Genomic DNA, 21,351 nt, shown 5'->3' on the forward strand with positions numbered 1-21,351 from the left:
ATGAAAAATGTGATTTTTTTCACTAAAATGCTGGTATTACCCCAAATTTTTCATTTTCACAAGGAATAGTAGGAGAAAAAGCCCCCCAAATTTGTAACACCATTTCTTTTGAGTAAGTATGGGGATGTTAAGTGCTCTGCCGGCACACTACAGGGCTCAGAAGGGAAGGAGTGCCATTGGGCTTTTGGAGAGAGAATTTGGTTGGAATAGAAGCCCCCCATGGTGCCAGAACAGTGGATATGATCCTATTTCGGCAACTACACCCCTCACAGAATGTGCAGTGAGCATTTAAACCCCACTGGCGTTTGACAGATCTTTGGAACGATAGGATGTACAAATGAAAAATTACATTTTTCATTTTCATGGACCACTGTTCAAAAAACCTGTCGGACACCTGTAGGGTGTAAATGCTCACTGCACCCCTTATTACATTACGTGAGGGGTGTAGTTTCCAAAATGGGTTCACATGTGGGGGGGGGGGGGCACTGTTCTGGCACCATGGGGGCTTTGTAAATGCACATGGCCTTCTATTCCAGCCAAATTCTCTCTCCAAAATCCCAATGGCGCTCCTTCTCATCTGAGCCCTGTAGTACGCCCGCAGAGCACTTAACATCCACATATGGGGTATTTCCTTACTCCACCAAGAAATGGTGTTACAAAATTTGGGGGGCTTTTTCTCCTATTACCCCTCGTGAAAATGAAAAATTCCGAGTAACACCAGCATATTAGTTTAAAAAAATCTAATTTTTCATTTTCACATCCAACTTTAATGAAAATTTGTCAAACACCTGTGGGGTGTTAAGGCTCCCTATACCTTTTGTTACGTTCCGTGAGGGGTTTCATTTCCAAAATTTTTTTTTTTTGCGTTTATGTCAGAACCACTGTAACTACCAGCCACCCCTGTGCAAATCACCAATTTAGGCCTCAAATGTACATGGTGCGCTCTGACTCCTGAGCCTTTTGTGCCCCCGCAGAGCACTTTACGTCCACATATGGGGAAGTTCCGTACTCAGGAGAAATTGCGTTACAAATTTTGGGGATCTTTTTTTCCTTTTACCTCTTGTGAAAATGTATGTTAATGTAAAAAGATATTTTTTTTTTCACTAACATGTTGATGTAGACCCCAACTTTACCTTTTCATGAAGGGTAAAAGGAGAAAAAGACCCCCAAAATTTGTAACACAATTTCTCCTGAGTACAGAAATACCCCATATTGTACCCCTGTGCAAATCACCTCAAATGTCCATGGCGCATTCTCCCTTCTGGGCCTTGTTGTGCGCCCCCAGAGCACTTTGCGCCCACATATGGGGTATCTCCGTAGTCAGGAGAAATTGCATTACAAATTTTGGGGGGCTATTTTCCCTTTTACCTCTTGTCAAAATGAAAAGTATAGGGCAACACCAGCATGTTAGTGTAAACAATTAATTTTTTTACACTAACATGCTGGTGTAGACCCCAACTTCACATTTTCATAAGGGGTGAAAGGAGAAAAAGCCCCCCAAAATTTGTTAGGCAATTTCTCCCGAGTACGGCGATACCCCATATGTGACCCTAAACTGTTGCCTTGAAATACGACAGGGCCCCAAAGTGAGAGAGCGCCATGCGCATTTGAGGACTAGATTGGGGATTTGCATAGGGATGGACCCAGATGCAGGCATTAAACTTGCCTCTGCCACCAAAATACCCTATGGCAGTGTTTCCCATGCCTTGCTGGGAGTTGTTGAATTTTTAACAGCTGGAGGCTCCGTTTTGGAAATAGTGCCGTACAAGATGTTTTTTATTTTTATTGGGGGGGGGGGGGGGGGGGGAATAACTGTGTAAGGGTGTATATGTAGTGTTTTACTCTTTATTTTGTGTAGTGTAGTGCTTTTAGGGTACATTCACACAGCGGGATTACAGTTTCCCGCTGGGAGTTTGAACTGTGGTGGAAAATTTGCTGCATCTCAAACTTGCAGTGAGAAACTCACTATAAATCCGCCCGTGTGAATGTACCCTGTACATTCACATAGGGGAGGGGGTTGTAAACCTCCAGCTGTTAGGGAGCTGTTACTAAACTCAGTGTTTCGAAACCAGTGTGCCTCCAGCTGTTGCAAAACTACTACTCCCAGCATGTACTGTCTCTCGGTGCTTGCTGGGAGTTGAATTTTTGCAACAGCTGAAGGCACACTGGTTGTGAATCATTGAGTTAGGTAACAAACTCTCAGTGTTTCACAACCAGTGTGCCTTCAGCTGTTGTAAAACTACAACTCTCAACATGCATTGACAGCCAAAGGGCATTCTGGGAGTTGTAGTTATGCAACAGCTGGAGGCACACTACAACAATTCCCAGCATGCTCTTTGGCTGTCCGTGCATGCTGGGAGTTGTAGTTTTGCAACAACTGGAGGCACACTGATTGCAAAACATTGAGTTAAGTAACAAACTCTGTGTTTCGCAACCAGTGTGCCTCCAGCTGTTGTAAAACTACAACTCCCAGCATGTACACTCTCTCAGTGCATGCTGGGAGTTGTATTTTTGCAACAGCTGGAGGAACACTGGTTGTGAAACACTTAGTTAGGTAACAAACTCTGTTTCGCAACCAGTGTGCTTTCAGCTGTTGCAAAACTACAACTCTCAGCATGCATTGACAGCCAAAGGGCATACTGGGAGTTGTAGTTATGCAACAGCTGGAGGCACACTTATACAACTCCCAACATGCCCTTTAGCTGTCCGTGCATGCTGGGGGTTGTAGCTATGCAACAGCTGGAGGTACACTTTTTCATAGAAAATAATGTGCCTCCAGCTGTTGCATAACTAAAACCCCCAGCATGCACAGACTACCAAAGGGCATTCTGGGAGTTGTAATTGTGCCTCCAGCTGTTGCATAACTACAATTCCCAGCATGCCCTTTGGCTGTGCATGCTGGGAGTTTTTGTTAAGCAATAGCAGGAGGCGATCAGGCCTCACCTCCTGCCGCCGCTCCTGAGAGGACCCCCGCTGACCTCTGGACAGGTGAGGGACCTCCTCCGCCTGCCCCGATCGCCGGCCCAATCACCGCCCAGCAGAGTAGGGATTGGTCGGTCGTTACAACCGATCAATCACGTGATTGTGAGGTAGCACCCGTGGGTAAGGGTGATTAAGGCTGTCTCGGACAGCCCCAATCGCCCTTTTATTCCAGGTTACCGGAGACCCGATTGACCTGGAATCACCTCAGGACCCCCCAGGGCTTTGCACAGGATGCCTGCTGATGCAGGTATGCCCTGCGTCCTTAACCCCTTAAGGACTCAGCCCATTTTGGCCTTAAAGGGGTACTCCGGTTTTTAAAATCAACTGGTGCCAGAAAGTTAAAAAAAATTGTAAATTAATTCTATTAAAAAATCTTAATCCTTCCAGTAGTTATTGGCTGCTGAATACTAAAGAGGAAATTATTTTCTTTTTGGAACACAGAGCTCTCTGCTGACATCACGAGCACAGTGCTCTCTGCTGACATCTCTGTCCATTTTAGGAACTGTCCAGAGCAGCACATGTTTTCTATGGGGATTTTCTCCTACTCTGGATGCTCGTGATGTCAGCAGAGAGCTCTGTGTTCCAAAAAGAAAATAATTTCCTCTACAGTATTCAGCAGCTAACAAGTACTGGAAGGATTAAGATTTTTTAATAGAAGTAATTTACAAATCTGTTTAACTTTCTGGCACAAGGTGATAAAAAAATAAAAAAAGTTTTCCACCGGAGTACCCCTTTAACTCCTTAAGGACAATTTTCGTTTTTTTTTAATTTTTATTATATTGGGGGAGGGGATATTACATTTTTTTATATTGGGGGAGGGGATTTTTCAAATTTTTTTTTTTACTGTTTTTACTTTTATGTTCACACTTTAATAGTATCCCTAGGGGACTATTTATAGCAATCATTCGATTGCTAATCCTGTTCAGTGCTATGCATAGGGCATAGCACTGATCAGTGTTATCGGTCATCTTTTGCTCTGGTTTGCTCGATCTCAGACCAGAGCAGAAGACCCGTGGAAGGCAGCAGAGGCAAGTGAGGGGACCTCCGTCTGTTGTTCTGGATGATCGGATCGCCGCGGCAGCGCTGTGGGCGATCCGATCATCCATTTTAGTGACCGCACTGCAGCAGATGCCATGATCTGTATTGATCACGGCATCTGGGGGGTTAATGACGGACACCTGCGCGATCGCGGATGTCGGCCATTACTGGTGGGTCCCTGGCTATCAGCAGCCCGGACTTGCCGCGCTTAACCCGAGCATCGCTCCGATGCTCGCAGTTATGTATAGGACGTAAATGTACGTTCTGGTGCATTAAGTACCACCTCACCAGGACGTACATTTATGTCCTGAGTCATTAAGGGGCTAAGAACCGAGGATGCAGGGCATACCTGTACGCATTGCGTCCCCAAGAGGTTAATAATGTGGAACACCCACCTTTGGTAGTTTTTCCTTAAATTGGGCTCACCTGGCAATCTAATTAGCATAGATGTCCGAAATTGCTTTCAGTTATCAAAAGAGCCCTCAGACACACTGTTAAACTGAAAAACTAAATATTTAATCGATGTGACACTTAACCCCTTAAGGACCGGGGGGTTTTCCGTTTTTGCATTTTCGTTTTTTGCTCCTTGCCTTTAAAAAATCATAACTCTTTCAATTTTGCACCTAAGAATCCATATGATGGCTTATTTTTTGTGCCACCAGTTCTACTTTGTAATGACATCAGTCATTTTGCCCAAAAATCTACGGTGAAACGGAAAAAAAAATCATCGTGCGACAAAATTGAAAAAAAAAAACGCCGTTTTGTAAATTTTGGGGGCTTCCGTTTCTACGTAGTAAATTTTTCGGTAAAAATTACACCTTATCTTTATTCTGTAGGTCCACACGATTAAAATGATACCCTACTTATATAGGTTTGATTTTGTCGGACTTCTGGAAAAAATCATAACTTCATGCAGGAAAATTAATACGTTTGTCATCTTTTGACCCCTATAACTTTTTTATTTTTCCGTGTATGGGGCAGTATGAGGGCTCATTTTTTGCGCCGTGATCTGAAGTTTTTAACGGTACCATGTTTGCATTGATAGGACTTATTGATCGCTTTGTATTCATTTTTAAATGATATAAAAAGTGACCAAAAATTCACTATTTTGGACTTTGGAATTTTTTTGCGCGCACGCCATTGACCAAGCGGTTTAATTAATTATATATTTTTATCATTCGGACATTTCCGCACGCGGTGATACCATATATGTTTATTTTTATTTACACTGTGTTTTTTTTTTATTGGAAAAGGGGGGTGATTCAAACTTTTAATAGGGGAGGAGTTAAATGATCTTTTTTCACTTTTTTTTCACTTTTTTTTGCAGTGTTATAGGTCCCATAGGGACCTATAACACTGCACACACTCATCTTCATCATTGATCACTAGTTTCTCATAGGAAACCAGTGATCGACGATTCTGCCGCATGACTGCTCATGCCTGGATCTCAGGCACTGAGCAGTCATTCGGCGATCGGACAGCGAGGAGGCAGGTAGGGGCCCTCCCGCTGTCCTGTAAGCTGTTCGGGATGCCGCGATTTCGCCGCGGCTATCCCGAACAGCCCACTGAGCTAACCGACAACTTTCGCTTTTAGCCGCAATCGGCTCTGCGTGCTATTAGAGGCCGGTCCTGGCTTCACTATGACGCCGGGCCCGCTGTGATATGACTCGGGGTTACTGTGTAACCCCGCGTTATATCAGGAGAGCAGGACCAAGGACGTACCGGTACGTCCTTGGTCCTTAAGGGGTTAAAGGGTTATTCCAGGAATTTTTTTTATTTGACTATGCTACAGGGGCTGTAAAGTTAGTGCAGTTCATAATATAGTGTCTGTACCTGTGTGTGACGGTTTTCTCACAATTCTTCTGTGATTTTCACCCCAATATTTATTCTTAACAGCATACAAAAATACTGTTTTCTCAGATTTTTCCCAGGTTGCAATGCGGCCGAGACCTGACTCACTAGTCAGCTGATGACAGGGAGCCTGTCTGCTTCAATGTTTGGAGCGATCACTTGGTGGGAGAGAGATCAATCTGCAACTAATGCAACAGCTGTAGGCACCCTGATTGAAAACCACAGGTCTTTGAATGGATGTAGCTCAGTTATGTTTCAATGGGTGGGGTGGCTGATGTGTGGGAGGGTGGAAAATGGAATTGTGGGATTTGTAGTAAAAAAAAAAAAAAAGTCAAACAGGAAATACCAGTTCACAAAAAGCTAGCCACAGTGTTATGTTAATCTCACAACATAGCCATTTAGCCCCAAAACAAGCGCAGATACTTCCTAAGCATGTCCATTACTGTCTGCCAGGTACGTAATAAAATCCCCTTATGGTGGATAACCCCTTTAAATATCATTTGCATAATAATTTGGAACATGGTTTATACCTGCAGTGGCATGTCTGCCAGAAATCCACTGTAAAACTGTTGAAAAATTCATCAAATGTATCACAATAGACAGAAGTCACTAGCTTTTTATGTGACATCACGCTCAATGCAAGCCTATGGGATGGGGTGTGGCGGCTGTCTTAGGGCTGGAGTACCCCTTTAAGTACTTGTTTGGCTTTGCTTGCATTAATAGGGAGTGACGGTGTTATAAGAGCATCCAACCCCAGATGTAAGCAGAAAACAAAAATCGAATCCAAGAATAAGAATCCAGTGTAGGAAGGACACAAAATGAGCTCAGGAACAAGGCAGGCAGTTTTTTTAAATTCATGCTCTATCTTCCCGTCTGTCACCAAGTGGGCCTGCCGATCATCTGTTTGACAGAGCTGCACACCGGCATATACAAAGAACAGAGCCGGAAACAGACAGCCATACTGGTCGAGGTACAGCCAATACATGATACAACAGAATGCAAGAAATACAGAGATTGTAATAACAGACTGCCACCACATATATGGTTATCCTCTTACATATTCATTGTTTTTTATTATTAGTTATGTGAAGCAGTACAAAAAAAAATGCATGTAAACTTATGAGAAAAATTGCTTCAGTTTAAAAGGCTTTAGAATACTTTTTATTTGATATTTTATTATCTTTAATGTTACATTATTTTTCTATTAAAGTACAGGGAAAGGAGACATTGCATAGGACTGTACATCATAGAGGTAAGCCAGATGCCTCTCGGAAAACAGTGTAACATCAGGTTGACACAAGAAACTGAAGTGCGACTAAAGTCTGATATAAACCGTTAAGCTTAGAATAAAATAGGAGAGGAGGTTTGGGGCAGGGGCTGGAGGTGGCCACTTGTAGAGGAAATCAACTACTGCCAAGGCATTGTGATAAGGTTGAGAAGTTTTAAGTGTCCTTGTCATTTAAAAAAAATGTTTTGACATGTCAAAGAGACATGTTAAAAGTTTTCATCGGTAACGGTCTCAATGCGGGGCCCCCCACCAATCATTCCGTGGGGCTCTTACAGGCCCAACCTGTTTTTTTATTAAATTACATATACATAGTCATTAATTTGACTGTTTTCGTGTAATACCACATTTTCCCTACAGTGGCCACTGTAGAGTAAATGTATGGCAGGCTGTAGCTTTCACCATTTCTAAAGCTGCACATAGAACAATCAAGTGATCATAAGGAGGGCTTGAATTAAAAAAGGGGAAGCCCTTTAATGGAAAATTTGCCTTTGGTTGGAGAATATGTTGGCTCTATATCAGCGACAAGTAATAACATGTCATTTCAGCAAAGCGTCTATCTGATGGAAACGTTTTTTTTTTTTTTTTTTTTTTTATTGTACGAGAAGATCTGTCCTTTTTCAGATATACTTTGTGTAGTGTACAATGCTGGCACTTTGAGGAATCTGGTTCTCTGCCAAATGTAACCAGGCGTGCAGCTTGATATGAAACTGGTGCGGTTCATTAAATAAAGCATTGCAGAATGCTAAGTATACAACACATTTAACATGTCACATTTATACTAAGTTTACTAAACATTCAGCTTGACAACCAGTATCAAGCCACAAAGCAAACGTCAGGGGGTGGATCATGCATTCTGTACTGGGCTTGTAGTGCTACATATACAGTGGGCAGATTAATCTAATAAGTAATACACGGACAATGGGGCTATATTTACTGGTGGTCAAGTAAACGTCTGCTGGTGCATGAAACACTGCTTGGGTTTCCCCACTTTCGAAACAAAGTGAAAGTGTATAAGACAAACACATATTTGTTAAATTATATTCAAATGATACCATACGGTAATATCACTTGGTTTTCATTGAGATAGGAAGAATAGTGCTGTGTGCATGACTATTTTCACTTGAAGAGAACCTGTCAGGTCCCTGATACCCCACACCCGGCCCCAAGACCTGGCATGAGAGTAGTACAGCATTCTATTGAAGTTGTGCTTCTAGTAATGCTGCAAAGAGCTAAAAAGAGCTTTGAGCAGCACAGGTGCCATATACAAATCACTGGTGTTCAGCCACAGCAGAGTGATGTGAGAAAGTGACACCCTCCAGACACCTTTGTCAACTCTCCTCCCTGGGTGCTGGACAAAATATGATCGGGCTAGGATAACATAAAGGGATGAATTCCTGGGAAATTGGGGCAAATCTATACATTCTCTTTACACTCATCCTCAGGGTCTTACAAAGACGCATGGCCTCAGTAAAAGGAAACGTATCTTCTGTAAAGGGCACATAGTGTACACACTGCGACACACTGCACCATCAGTGCACCAGAATTCTGGCATTTTACTTATCATTTATACAAATGCCATAACGACAGAAGTTATCTGTCTAAGTTCAGGTGCTAAGACCCCCACCAACAGCTATGTTGGTGAAATGTCAGTATGTCATGTCAGAAGTTTTGCTCAAAACATAGGTACACTTTAAGCCAACTAATGGTTCATCTAAATTTAGACTAGACATTGTAATAATGTGACAGCAATCTGGCACACTCATAGATTGTAAATTCTAAGTATACACTCTCTATGAATTATGGAGTTTTAGTAAATCTGTGCTGTAGTGTTGTACTGGACTATGTTTTGAAGGCTAATAGAAAAGGTAATGGACTGGTGGCAAAGCATGCACATTGTTGCCCCATTCATTTGAAGGATAAGGGACCTCTGCTCTTGTGATCGTTGGAAGACCCCCCCCCCCCAGTTATCACCTATCATGTCTACTTTGAGTATGGGATAACCATACTTCATAAGTACTTATGAATAGGTTTACGGGCACAATCAAGTTTAAGGGGTACTTCAAGGAACTGAAACTTATCCCCTAACCACAAGACAGGAGATAAATATCTAATCTTGTGGTTTCGACTCCTGGGACCCCTGCGGTCTCCTGCATGTTGTCCCGCTACTTACCCCTCCTCAGCGCCCTCCGGCCGCCACCCTCAGAGATGAGCGCAAGTGACGGCCCACTCAGGACCCCTGTCCCAGCTGGTTATTGCCTGAGTGGGCTTTCACTTGCATTTATCACAGTAAGTAGCCAGGGCCCCATACAGGAGATCACATGGGGTCCTAGTGGTCTGACAACCCAACCCTCAAGACACCTACCCCTGCGATCAGACACTTATCCCCTATCCTGTGGAAAGGGGATGAGTTTTAATTCCCCGGAGTACCCCTTTAATGGCTACAAGACAACATAATCCTCTACTAGGTTTGATCACAATTGCAACATGCCCAAATTAATGTATCCCAAGTTGTGGAATATATACAAAATGTAAGAATATTGTATTCTTTATTGTTTTCAAAAGTGAATTTCCAATGTTCAGTTAATTTTATTCGGAATGTACTGTTCCTGGCTTTTTGCCTCTTTGCCATCAGCACTTTTACAATGTACTTAAAAATGTCAACAACTTTGTTTGCTATTTCCCCCTATTAATTATTAATTGCCTCTTATACATTTTTAATAATAACTGAAATCTGAGGATTTTGCTCTTCATCAGTTTCTCTGGGGGTGACCTTTCCCCTCCCCCATGTCTCTCTTTTCTATCTCGGCTGCCCCATTCCAATATTTTTTTCCACATAGTGCTTTTAAATAGGATTTTAGACTGCTATACCCTATGGAAGCATGAATGAGCAATTGTAGTTGCTCTCAGGGCTAGATCATAGTTAGAATCCTTGAGTAATGCCCTCGATGGATGGATAGATGGATAGTCAGTCCTTCCAGGATACAGGAACCAGAGTTGTCTTCCCTCTTTCTTCATATGGCCATGTATGGCCAGTCATTGGATTTCTCAGGTACATCCAGAATCTAATCTTCATGCAATGAGAATAGAGCTACAACCCTTATCGAAATATTATTAAGTATACTATTAAAATCTTCTTCTTTTTTTGCCACCTTTATCATATCCAAACTGTTGAAAGAACACTTAAGATTTTTTTGAACTGCTATAGTTTGCAGGGGGTGCTTCTAAAAAGTGATAGAGAAAACTCTAAAAGCTCCCAGGGGAACACGCATATTGTTTTTTTTGTAATTGGGCCCTGACTGCTCTTAGGGTAAGACCAGGTTAGGTGGATTATTTCAGCTGTGGATTGTCTCACTGATTTTACCCAATACATTACACAGGATGAAATAAAACCCACTTATGTACATTGTTCCAATAATTTGCCATAGATATTTGGTACAGAAACTTTTTTCTGTCTAATTTTTGGATGCAGGAAATCTGTTTAAATACAAACTTAGCAGAGAAATAAGCTATTATATCATTCTTTGCATGTAAGATAAACAGATACAAGCGGTAATGTCTGGTGTCGGCCCTTAAAGGGGTAGTTCAGTTAAGTAAAATATCATTTATTTATTTCCCTCATGTAATGATAAATATAACTTCCTAAGCAATAAATTAAAAGTAATGCTTCATTGCAGAGCTATATGAAGCACAAAATGTGCGAAATGCAGGAAAATTAGCCATCCTGTGTCCACTCTGTCTCAGCTTTCTTCCCCTAACTGCCTCTGGCCCCCACCCTTGGAGACAGGGTCATGTGACTTTTATGCAATCTCTGAGTCCATGGGGAAAGGAGTAACTCACTTGGAGTGAAGATCCCTCAGCACTTCCAGACACATCAGTAGATATAAAACACAAGCTTTTATTTTGTCTTCTTAAAAAACATCAGGGTAGCAAATCATGTGAAAAACATGGACCGATGTGTTTCGGCTGTGTAGCCTTTCTCAAGGTCTGCTCAAGACAAATATATTATGCTGAAGGCTACACAGCCGAAACGCGTTGGTCCATGTTTTTAACATGATTTGCTACCCTGATGTTTTTTAAGAAGACAAAATAAAAGCTTGTGTTTTATATCTACTGATGTGTCTGGAAGTGCTGAGGGATCTTCACTCCAAGTGAGTTACTCCTTTCCACTCCTGTCCACAGCAGCAACGCCCTGACAGCACCTGGAGCAATCAGGAATCATGGCAGCTACAACTCGCATGTAGAGGTGAGCGGACTTTTTCTTCTTTTTTCGAAGTCCATGTAAGCCACGCCCTCAGAAGCAACTGCACAAAAGAAAGATCTGAAGAAAGTGAGGGGGTTTACAGATGGACTTTTTGGGAATGGTGGGAGTTGTAGTTTTGCAACAGATGGAGGCACCCATTTTGTGAATCATTACTATATAGTACAGAAGATGGAAGCAGGATGGAAATGGTTAATTAGTAACGCTCTGAGGGTTGGGGCCAAGGGACTGGGGAAGAAAACGGCAGTTAGGAGGAAGTGAGCACAGAGCGGCGGCAAAGAATGCTGGGACCTGTAGTTTAAAGACAGCATGTGGGGAAGGGAACAAGTAGGAGATTTAATAGGTCACAGTAGAATAATAAATGCAAGGTTAATGTCCTAAGCTGATCTGAGTTTTTTTTATTTTTTATTCCGCTGGATAACCCCTTTAAGGTGGCCATACATGTTGAATAACTGCCAACCTCCTTATACACATAAATGGTGGAATGTTAATGTGTCCTCTGTAGGGAGGGGTAAACTGCAGCCAGACAGCTTTGGTGCTGACTTAACCCTCCCAGAACAATAGGGCCGGGCAGTGAAAATCCAATATGCCCCACCCTTTTCTCAAGAAGTCACCATCTTGGCTGGAACAAGTTATTTAGGTGCCCTAGGCAGATACACATTTACACACAATATATCGTATGCCTCTCGGTAATAATCCTACTACTACTAAAAAATACCAGTATACAAGTTACAGATATTATTACTTTACATATTAACACCATACCGTAAATGACCAAATCCAGTATGCCAAGGCCAGTATTACCAATAATACCGGTAAACAAGGAACATATATTATCATTACCATACATAGCGCAATCATACTGTTACTGACCAAATTCAGTATACGAAGACCAGATTTAGCAAATGTCTTTTCAGGCTGGGATATGGGCAGTCCTATGCTTACTCACAGCTACTTTACCTGCCTACCTGAGTATGTACCCTAAGCGACGGATTCTCAACTGGACAATGTTCTCTAAATTGAGTAAATGCATGTGCATAAAAATCCAAAACAATAAACAACACTATGGAAGTCAGGGAAACCGGTCAGGATACAAAGGGCAGGCATAAAATGAAGACAAAAGACAGGCAGGGAATGCCCAAACTAAAATAAAATAGAGTCTGTGTATTAACCAAGAGAGCACATTGTACTGATACAGGAGAATGGTCAGGTCACTACAGCCAAGAGTCAAAAATACACTAAGAAGATCAAGCCAGGAGTAAAACAAGAGCTAGTGCAGATACAAACAAACACAAGCAATGAATGACAGGCTGTCTAGGAATTTATATCCACCTGAGAGACAAACAGAGCTGATGTGATGAGCTCTAAGTCCAAGTCCCCTGATAGGACCAGGCGTTTCCACAGTCACAGATGATGCTTCAGCAAAACACCCAGAAAACCAAACCTTTTGGCCAGAACCAGGTTGAGTCATTACAGTATCCTCCCTTTTATGAGGGGCCTTAGGACCCTCAATAACCTGAGAGGCAAAGGTACTGGCTTAATCATGGCAGGTCCTCATACCTATCTTCCTCCTCAATATCACAGCAATCATTATTGTCTTTCAGATCACAAACATTCCCTGTATCTTCACCACCTCTCTCAGATTCAGAAATTAAATCCACATTTTCAACTGACACATTAAAGGGAGCTCCGGTACTTAACTTTTTATCCCTTTAATTGTTTTTCTTGTCTGGTGTTTTATCTCTTTTACTATATTATGGGGTGTGTTCCCAGGGGTATATGCCTATATGATTTTCTTGTTCCCTACTCAGAGTAAAGGGGTTCTCTGATAATTCTAGTCTGGGATAGTATGTTGGCTGCTTTTCCTTTGCGATTTGGCGACTGTCATGCTTTTCCGATACATCGAATCGTTTTTCATTTTTGATGAACTAATTGTCTGCAGGCCCCTGTTGCAATGGATGACCATTCTACATTTTTCCTTCCGCGTGAAAACTTACCTGGACATTGTTACGCCGAGCGCTCCGGGTCCCCGCTCCTCCCCGGAGCGCTCGCTTCACTCTCGCTACCGCAGCGCTCCGGGCAGCTCCACTGACCCGGTGCGCTGCGATACCGTCTCCAGCCGGGATGCGATTCGCGATGCGGGTGGCGCCCGCTCGCGATGCGCATCCCGGCTCCCGTACCTGACTCGCTCTCCGTCTGTCCTGTCCCGGCGCGCGCGGCCCCGCTCCCTAGGGCGCGCGCGCGCCGGGTCTCTGCGATTTAAAGGGCCACTGCGCCGCTGATTGGCGCAGTGGTTCCAATTAGTGTGTTCACCTGTGCACTCCCTATTTATACCTCACTTCCCCTTCACTCCCTCGCCGGATCTTGTTGCCATTGTGCCAGTGAAAGCGTTTCCTTGTGTGTTCCTAGCCTGTGTTCCAGACCTCCTGCCGTTGCCCCTGACTACGATCCTTGCTGCCTGCCCCGACCTTCTGCTACGTCCGACCTTGCTTCTGTCTACTCCCTTGTACCGCGCCTATCTTCAGCAGCCAGAGAGGTTGAGCCGTTGCTAGTGGATACGACCTGGTCACTACCGCCGCAGCAAGACCATCCCGCTTTGCGGCGGGCTCTGGTGAAAACCAGTAGTGACTTAGAACCGGTCCACTAGCACGGTCCACGCCAATCCCTCTCTGGCACAGAGGATCCACCTCCTGCCAGCCGGCATCGTGACAGTAGATCTGGCCATGGATCCCGCTGAAGTTCCTCTGCCAGTTGTCGCCGACCTCACCACGGTGGTCGCCCAGCAGTCACAACAGATAGCGCAACAAGGCCACCACCTGTCTCAACTGACCGTGATGCTACAGCAGCTACTACCACAGCTTCAGCAATCATCTCCTCCGCCAGCTCCTGCACCTCCTCCGCAGCGAGTGGCCGCTTCAGGCCTACGACTATCCTTGCCGGATAAATTTGATGGGGACTCTAAATTTTGCCGTGGCTTCCTTTCTCAATGTTCCCTGCACTTGGAGATGATGTCGGACCAGTTTCCCACTGAAAGGTCTAAGGTGGCTTTCGTAGTCAGCCTTCTGTCTGGAAAAGCTCTGTCGTGGGCTACACCGCTCTGCGACCGCAATGACCCCGTCACTGCCTCTGTACACTCCTTCTTCTCGGAAATTCGAAGTGTCTTTGAGGAACCTGCCCGAGCCTCTTCTGCTGAGACTGCCCTGTTGAACCTGGTCCAGGGTAATTCTTCCGTTGGCGAGTACGCCGTACAATTCCGTACTCTTGCTTCAGAACTATCCTGGAATAATGAGGCCCTCTGCGCGACCTTTAAAAAAGGCCTATCCAGCAACATTAAAGATGTTCTGGCCGCACGAGAAATCCCTGCTAACCTACATGAACTCATTCATCTAGCCACTCGCATTGACATGCGTTTTTCCGAAAGGCGTCAGGAGCTCCGCCAGGATATGGACTTTGTTCGCACAAGGCGTTTTTTCTCCCCGGCTCCTCTCTCCTCTGGTCCCCTGCAATCCGTTCCTGTGCCTCCCGCCGTGGAGGCTATGCAGGTTGACCGGTCTCGTCTGACACCTCAAGAGAGGACACGACGCCGCATGGAGAATCTCTGCCTGTACTGTGCCGGTACCGAACACTTCCTGAAGGATTGTCCTATCCGTCCTCCCCGCCTGGAAAGACGTACGCTGACCCCGCACAATGGTGAGACAGCCCTTGATGTCAACTCTGCTTCTCCGCGTCTTACTGTGCCTGTGCGGGTATCCGCCTCTACCTTCTCCTTCTCTACTATGGCCTTCTTGGATTCCGGATCTGCAGGAAATTTTATTTTGGCCTCTCTCACCAACAGGTTCAACATCCCGCTGACCAGTCTCGCCAGACCTCTCTACATCAATTGTGTTAACAATGAAAGATTGGACTGTACCATACGTTTCCGCACGGAGCCCCTCCTAATGTGCATCGGATCTCACCATGAAAAAATTGAGTTTTTGGTCCTCCCCAATTGCACTTCCGAAATTCTCCTTGGACTACCCTGGCTTCAACACCACTCCCCTACCCTGGATTGGTCCACTGGGGAGATCAAGAGTTGGGGCCCCTCTTGTTCCAAGGACTGTCTTAAACCGGTTCCCAGTACTCCCTGCCGTGACCCTGTGGTGCCTCCTGTAACCGGTCTCCCTAAGGCCTATATGGACTTTGCGGATGTTTTTTGCAAAAAACAAGCTGAGACTTTACCTCCTCACAGGCCTTATGACTGTCCCATTGACCTCCTCCCGGGTACTACTCCACCCCGGGGCAGAATTTATCCTCTCTCTGTCCCAGAGACTCTTGCTATGTCTGAGTATATCCAGGAAAATTTAAAGAAGGGCTTTATCCGCAAATCTTCCTCTCCTGCTGGAGCCGGATTTTTCTTTGTGTCCAAAAAAGATGGCTCTCTACGTCCTTGCATTGACTACCGCGGTCTTAATAAAATCACTGTAAAAAACCGCTACCCCCTACCTCTCATCTCTGAACTCTTTGATCGCCTCCAAGGTGCCCACATCTTTACCAAACTGGACTTAAGAGGTGCCTATAATCTCATTCGCATCAGAGAGGGGGATGAATGGAAAACGGCATTTAACACTAGAGATGGACACTTTGAGTATCTGGTCATGCCCTTTGGCCTGTGCAACGCCCCTGCCGTCTTCCAAGACTTTGTTAATGAAATCTTTCGTGATCTCTTATATTCCTGTGTTGTTGTATATCTGGACGATATCCTGATTTTTTCTGCCAACCTAGAAGAACACCGCCAGCATGTCCGCATGGTTCTTCAGAGACTTCGTGACAATCAACTGTATGCCAAAATGGAGAAATGTCTGTTTGAATGTCAATCTCTTCCTTTCCTAGGATACTTGGTCTCTGGCCAGGGACTACAAATGGATCCAGACAAACTCTCTGCCGTCTTAGATTGGCCACGCCCCTCCGGACTTCGTGCTATCCAACGTTTTTTGGGGTTCGCCAATTATTACAGACAATTCATTCCACATTTTTCCACCATTGTGGCTCCTATCGTGGCTTTAACCAAAAAGAATGCCAATCCTAAGTCATGGCCTCCTCAAGCGGAAGACGCCTTTAAACAGCTCAAGTCTGCCTTTTCTTCGGCTCCCGTGCTCTCCAGACCTGACCCATCTAAACCCTTCCTATTGGAGGTTGATGCCTCCTCTGTAGGAGCTGGAGCGGTCCTTCTACAGAAAAATTCTTCCGGGCATGCTGTTACTTGTGGTTTTTTTTCTAGGACCTTCTCTCCGGCTGAGAGGAACTACTCCATCGGGGACCGAGAGCTTCTAGCCATTAAATTAGCACTTGAGGAATGGAGGCATCTGTTGGAGGGATCAAGATTTCCAGTTATTATTTACACCGATCACAAGAACCTCTCCTATCTCCAGTCTGCCCAACGGCTGAATCCTCGCCAGGCCAGGTGGTCTCTGTTCTTTGCCCGATTTAATTTTGAAATTCACTTTCGGCCTGCCGATAAGAACATTAGGGCCGATGCTCTCTCTCGTTCCTCGGATGCCTCGGAAGTAGAGCTCTCTCCGCAACACATCATCCCCCCTGACTGCCTGATCTCCACTTCTCCAGCCTCCATCAGGCAAACTCCTCCAGGGAAGACCTTCGTTTCTCCACGCCAACGCCTCGGAATCCTCAAATGGGGTCACTCCTCCCATCTCGCAGGTCATGCGGGTATCAAGAAATCCGTGCAACTCATCTCTCGTTTCTATTGGTGGCCGACTCTGGAGACGGATGTTGTGGATTTTGTACGAGCCTGCACTGTTTGTGCCCAGGATAAGACTCCTCGCCAGAAGCCCGCTGGTCTTCTTCATCCTCTGCCTGTCCCCGAACAGCCTTGGTCTCTGATTGGTATGGACTTTATTACAGACTTACCCCCATCCCGTGGCAACACTGTTGTTTGGGTGGTCGTTGATCGATTCTCCAAGATGGCACATTTCATCCCTCTTCCTGGTCTTCCTTCAGCGCCTCAGTTGGCAAAACAATTTTTTGTACACATTTTTCGTCTTCACGGGTTGCCCACGCAGATCGTCTCGGATAGAGGCGTCCAATTCGTGTCAAAATTCTGGAGGGCTCTCTGTAAACAACTCAAGATTAAATTAAACTTTTCCTCTGCATATCATCCTCAATCCAATGGGCAAGTAGAAAGAATTAACCAGGTCCTGGGTGATTATTTACGCCATTTTGTTTCCTCCCGCCAGGATGACTGGGCAGATCTTCTACCATGGGCCGAATTTTCGTATAACTTCAGAGTCTCTGAATCCTCCTCCAAATCCCCATTTTTCGTGGTGTACGGCCGTCACCCTCTTCCCCCCCTCCCTACTCCCTTGCCCTCTGGTTTGCCCGCTGTGGATGAAATATCTCGTGATCTTTCCACTATATGGAAAGAGACCCAAAATTATCTTTTACAGGCCTCATCACGCATGAAGAAGTTTGCTGATAGAAAAAGAAGAGCTCCCCCCATTTTTTCTCCTGGAGACAAGGTATGGCTCTCCGCTAAATATGTCCGCTTCCGTGTCCCTAGCTACAAATTGGGACCACGCTATCTTGGTCCTTTCAAAATCTTGTGCCAGATTAATCCTGTCTCTTACAAACTTCTTCTTCCTCCTTCTCTTCGAATTCCTAATGCCTTTCACGTTTCTCTTCTTAAACCACTTATCATCAACCGTTTCTCTCCTAAGTTTGTTTCTCCCACTCCTGTTTCCGGCTCCTCGGACATCTTCTCCGTTAAAGAGATACTGGCCTCCAAGAAGGTCAGAGGGAAAACCTTTTTCCTGGTCGATTGGGAGGGTTGTGGTCCTGAAGAGAGATCCTGGGAACCTGAGGACAATATCCTAGACAAAAGTCTGCTCCTCAGGTTCTCAGGCTCTAAGAAGAGGGGGAGACCCAAGGGGGGGGTACTGTTACGCCGAGCGCTCCGGGTCCCCGCTCCTCCCCGGAGCGCTCGCTTCACTCTCGCTACCGCAGCGCTCCGGGCAGCTCCACTGACCCGGTGCGCTGCGATACCGTCTCCAGCCGGGATGCGATTCGCGATGCGGGTGGCGCCCGCTCGCGATGCGCATCCCGGCTCCCGTACCTGACTCGCTCTCCGTCTGTCCTGTCCCGGCGCGCGCGGCCCCGCTCCCTAGGGCGCGCGCGCGCCGGGTCTCTGCGATTTAAAGGGCCACTGCGCCGCTGATTGGCGCAGTGGTTCCAATTAGTGTGTTCACCTGTGCACTCCCTATTTATACCTCACTTCCCCTTCACTCCCTCGCCGGATCTTGTTGCCATTGTGCCAGTGAAAGCGTTTCCTTGTGTGTTCCTAGCCTTTGTTCCAGACCTCCTGCCGTTGCCCCTGACTACGATCCTTGCTGCCTGCCCCGACCTTCTGCTACGTCCGACCTTGCTTCTGTCTACTCCCTTGTACCGCGCCTATCTTCAGCAGCCAGAGAGGTTGAGCCGTTGCTAGTGGATACGACCTGGTCACTACCGCCGCAGCAAGACCATCCCGCTTTGCGGCGGGCTCTGGTGAAAACCAGTAGTGACTTAGAACCGGTCCACTAGCACGGTCCACGCCAATCCCTCTCTGGCACAGAGGATCCACCTCCTGCCAGCCGGCATCGTGACAGACATGTGCTTTTTCTGATATATTGTGCTATTGGAACTACTCTTTTCTTGCACTTATGTATTACGTATTGTCAGGATCTGGACTGGTATGCGGGGAGGACACGGGTAGTGGATCCTCTGTGTCAGTGAGGCGAGGGCATGGGCCGTACCAGGGGAACGGAATCTAAGGGGTTACTGGTTTTCACCAGAGACCGCCGCAAAGCGGGATGGACTTGCTGTGGCAGGTAACCCCCAGGTCGTTCCACCCGATAGCGACTCAACCTCACTGACAGCTGAGACAGGCGCGGGACACAAGGACAAGGCAAAGGCAAGGTCGGACATAGCAGAAGGTCAGGACAGGCGGCAACGGTTCGTAGTCAGGTGCAACGGCAAGGGTCTGGTTACACAGGCAATAGGCACACGGGAACGCTTTCACTGGCACAAAGGCAACAAGATCCAGCAAGGACAGGAAGGGGAAGTGGGTTTATATGTGTAGGGAGTGATTGGGAACTGATTGGACCAGGCACCAATTAATGGTGCACTGGCCCTTTAAATCTGAGAGACCCGGCGCGCGCGCGCGCCCTAGAGAGCGGGACCGCGTGCGCCGGGACTGAGCAGGAGGACGGGGCAGGTAAACGGAACGGGATGCGACCCGCGGGCAGGCACATCCCGCCGCGCGGATCGCATCCCCGCCGGGGGACACAGAGCAGAGCACCCGGTCAGCGAGTCTGACTGGGGCGCTGCAAACAGGAGCCGAACGCCACGAGCGCTCCGGGGGAGGAGCGGGACCTGGAGCGCTCGGCGTGACACGTATGCAATAAAAATATGTTATAACTTTTGACAAATATACACAAGCCCAGACATGGCTTGGTTCTTTGGGGTGTGTAGAAAAGTCATAAATGTTGTGCAATGGTGAGTTTTGTGCAACAATTAAACCATATAAAATTCTGTACTAAAGGGAAATTGAGGTCCATGAATTTGATTTCCTTTGTAACGCACAGTCAGTTTCCGGAGCCAGGTATATCTGTGGCTGGCAGTTATCAGGTGTCAAGGGACATATCTCCATATGTGCACAGTTATTCTGTGTTTTCAGCACCATATGCTAAAACTCCCTGAAAATATGGTACCTAGGTATAACCATAGGCTGAATAACATATTATGATTACCCATAATTAAAAGTACCAAAAACATATGCAATAATAAAAATACCGTATATACTCGAGTATAAGCCGACCCGAGTATAAGCCGAGACCCCTAATTTCAACCCAAAATCCCAGGAAAAGTTATTGACTCGAGTATAAGCCTAGGGTGGGAAATACCTCATCCCCCCCTGTCATCATCCAGACCCGTCATTAACATCCTCATCATCCCCTTGTCATCATCCCACACATCCCCCCTTCATCATCCCCTTGTCATCATCCCACACATCCCCTTATCATCCCACACATCCCCCCTTCATCATCCCCTTGTCATCATCCCACACATCCCCCCTTCATCATCCCCTTGTCATCATCCCACACATCCCCTTATCCCACACATCCCCCCTTCATCATCCCCTTGTCATCATCCCACACATCCCCTTGTCATCATCCCACACATCCCCCCTTCATCATCCCCTTGTCATCATCCCACACATCCCCTTATCATCCCACACATCCCCCCTTCATCATCCCCTTGTCATCATCCCACACCCCCCCCCCCTTCATCATCCCCACCCCCCTTCATCATCCCCACACCCCCCCCCCCCCCCCCTTCATCATCCTCTTCTCATCATTCGCCCTCAGTGGTCTTCAACCTGCGGACCTCCAGAGGTTTCAAAACTACAACTCCCAGCAAGCCCGGGCAGCCATCGGCTGTCCGGGCTTGCTGGGAGTTGTAGTTTTGAAACCTCCGGAGGTCCGCAGGTTGAAGACCACTGCGGCCTTCAACATGCGGACCTCCAGAGGTTTCAAAACTACAACTCCCAGCAAGCCCGGGCAGCCATCGGCTGTCCGGGCTTGCTGGGAGTTGTAGTTTTGAAACCTCCGGAGGTCCGCAGGTTGAAGACCACTGCGGCCTTCAACATCATCCAGCCCCCTCTCACCCCCTTTAGTTCTGAGTACTCACCTCCGCTCGGCGCTGGTCCGGTCCTGCAGGGCTGTCCGGTAAGGAGGTGGTCCGGTGAGGAGGTGGTCCGGGCTGCTATCTTCACCGGGGGCGCCTCTTCTCCGCGCTTCCGGCCCGGAATAGAGCCGTTGCCTAGACAACGACGCATCTGCGTCGTTGTCAAGGCAACGTGACTATTCTGAGGCCGGGCCCGAAGCGCTTAGAAGAGGCCTCC

At 46.4% G+C, this 21,351-nt stretch overlaps 1 protein-coding gene across 2 annotated transcripts in view; it reads left to right on the top strand.

Moving 5' to 3' along the window:
• The window catches only part of SMPX (small muscle protein X-linked), a 153,086-nt gene that overhangs the window by 17,018 nt on the left and 114,717 nt on the right, over positions 1–21,351 (top strand). Inside the window, exon 1 of one of the 2 annotated variants that reach the window (XM_056558610.1) lies at positions 11,364–11,402. The exons of the other annotated variant lie outside the window; for it this stretch is intronic. The gene's annotated coding sequence lies outside the window, so the exon portion shown is untranslated. Of the gene's footprint in view, positions 1–11,363; positions 11,403–21,351 lie in introns of those variants that run through there. 2 annotated transcript variants of the gene reach the window in all.

This window comes from Hyla sarda, chromosome 2 (genome assembly GCF_029499605.1).
Source record: "Hyla sarda isolate aHylSar1 chromosome 2, aHylSar1.hap1, whole genome shotgun sequence".
Classification (NCBI taxonomy): domain Eukaryota; kingdom Metazoa; phylum Chordata; class Amphibia; order Anura; family Hylidae; genus Hyla; species Hyla sarda.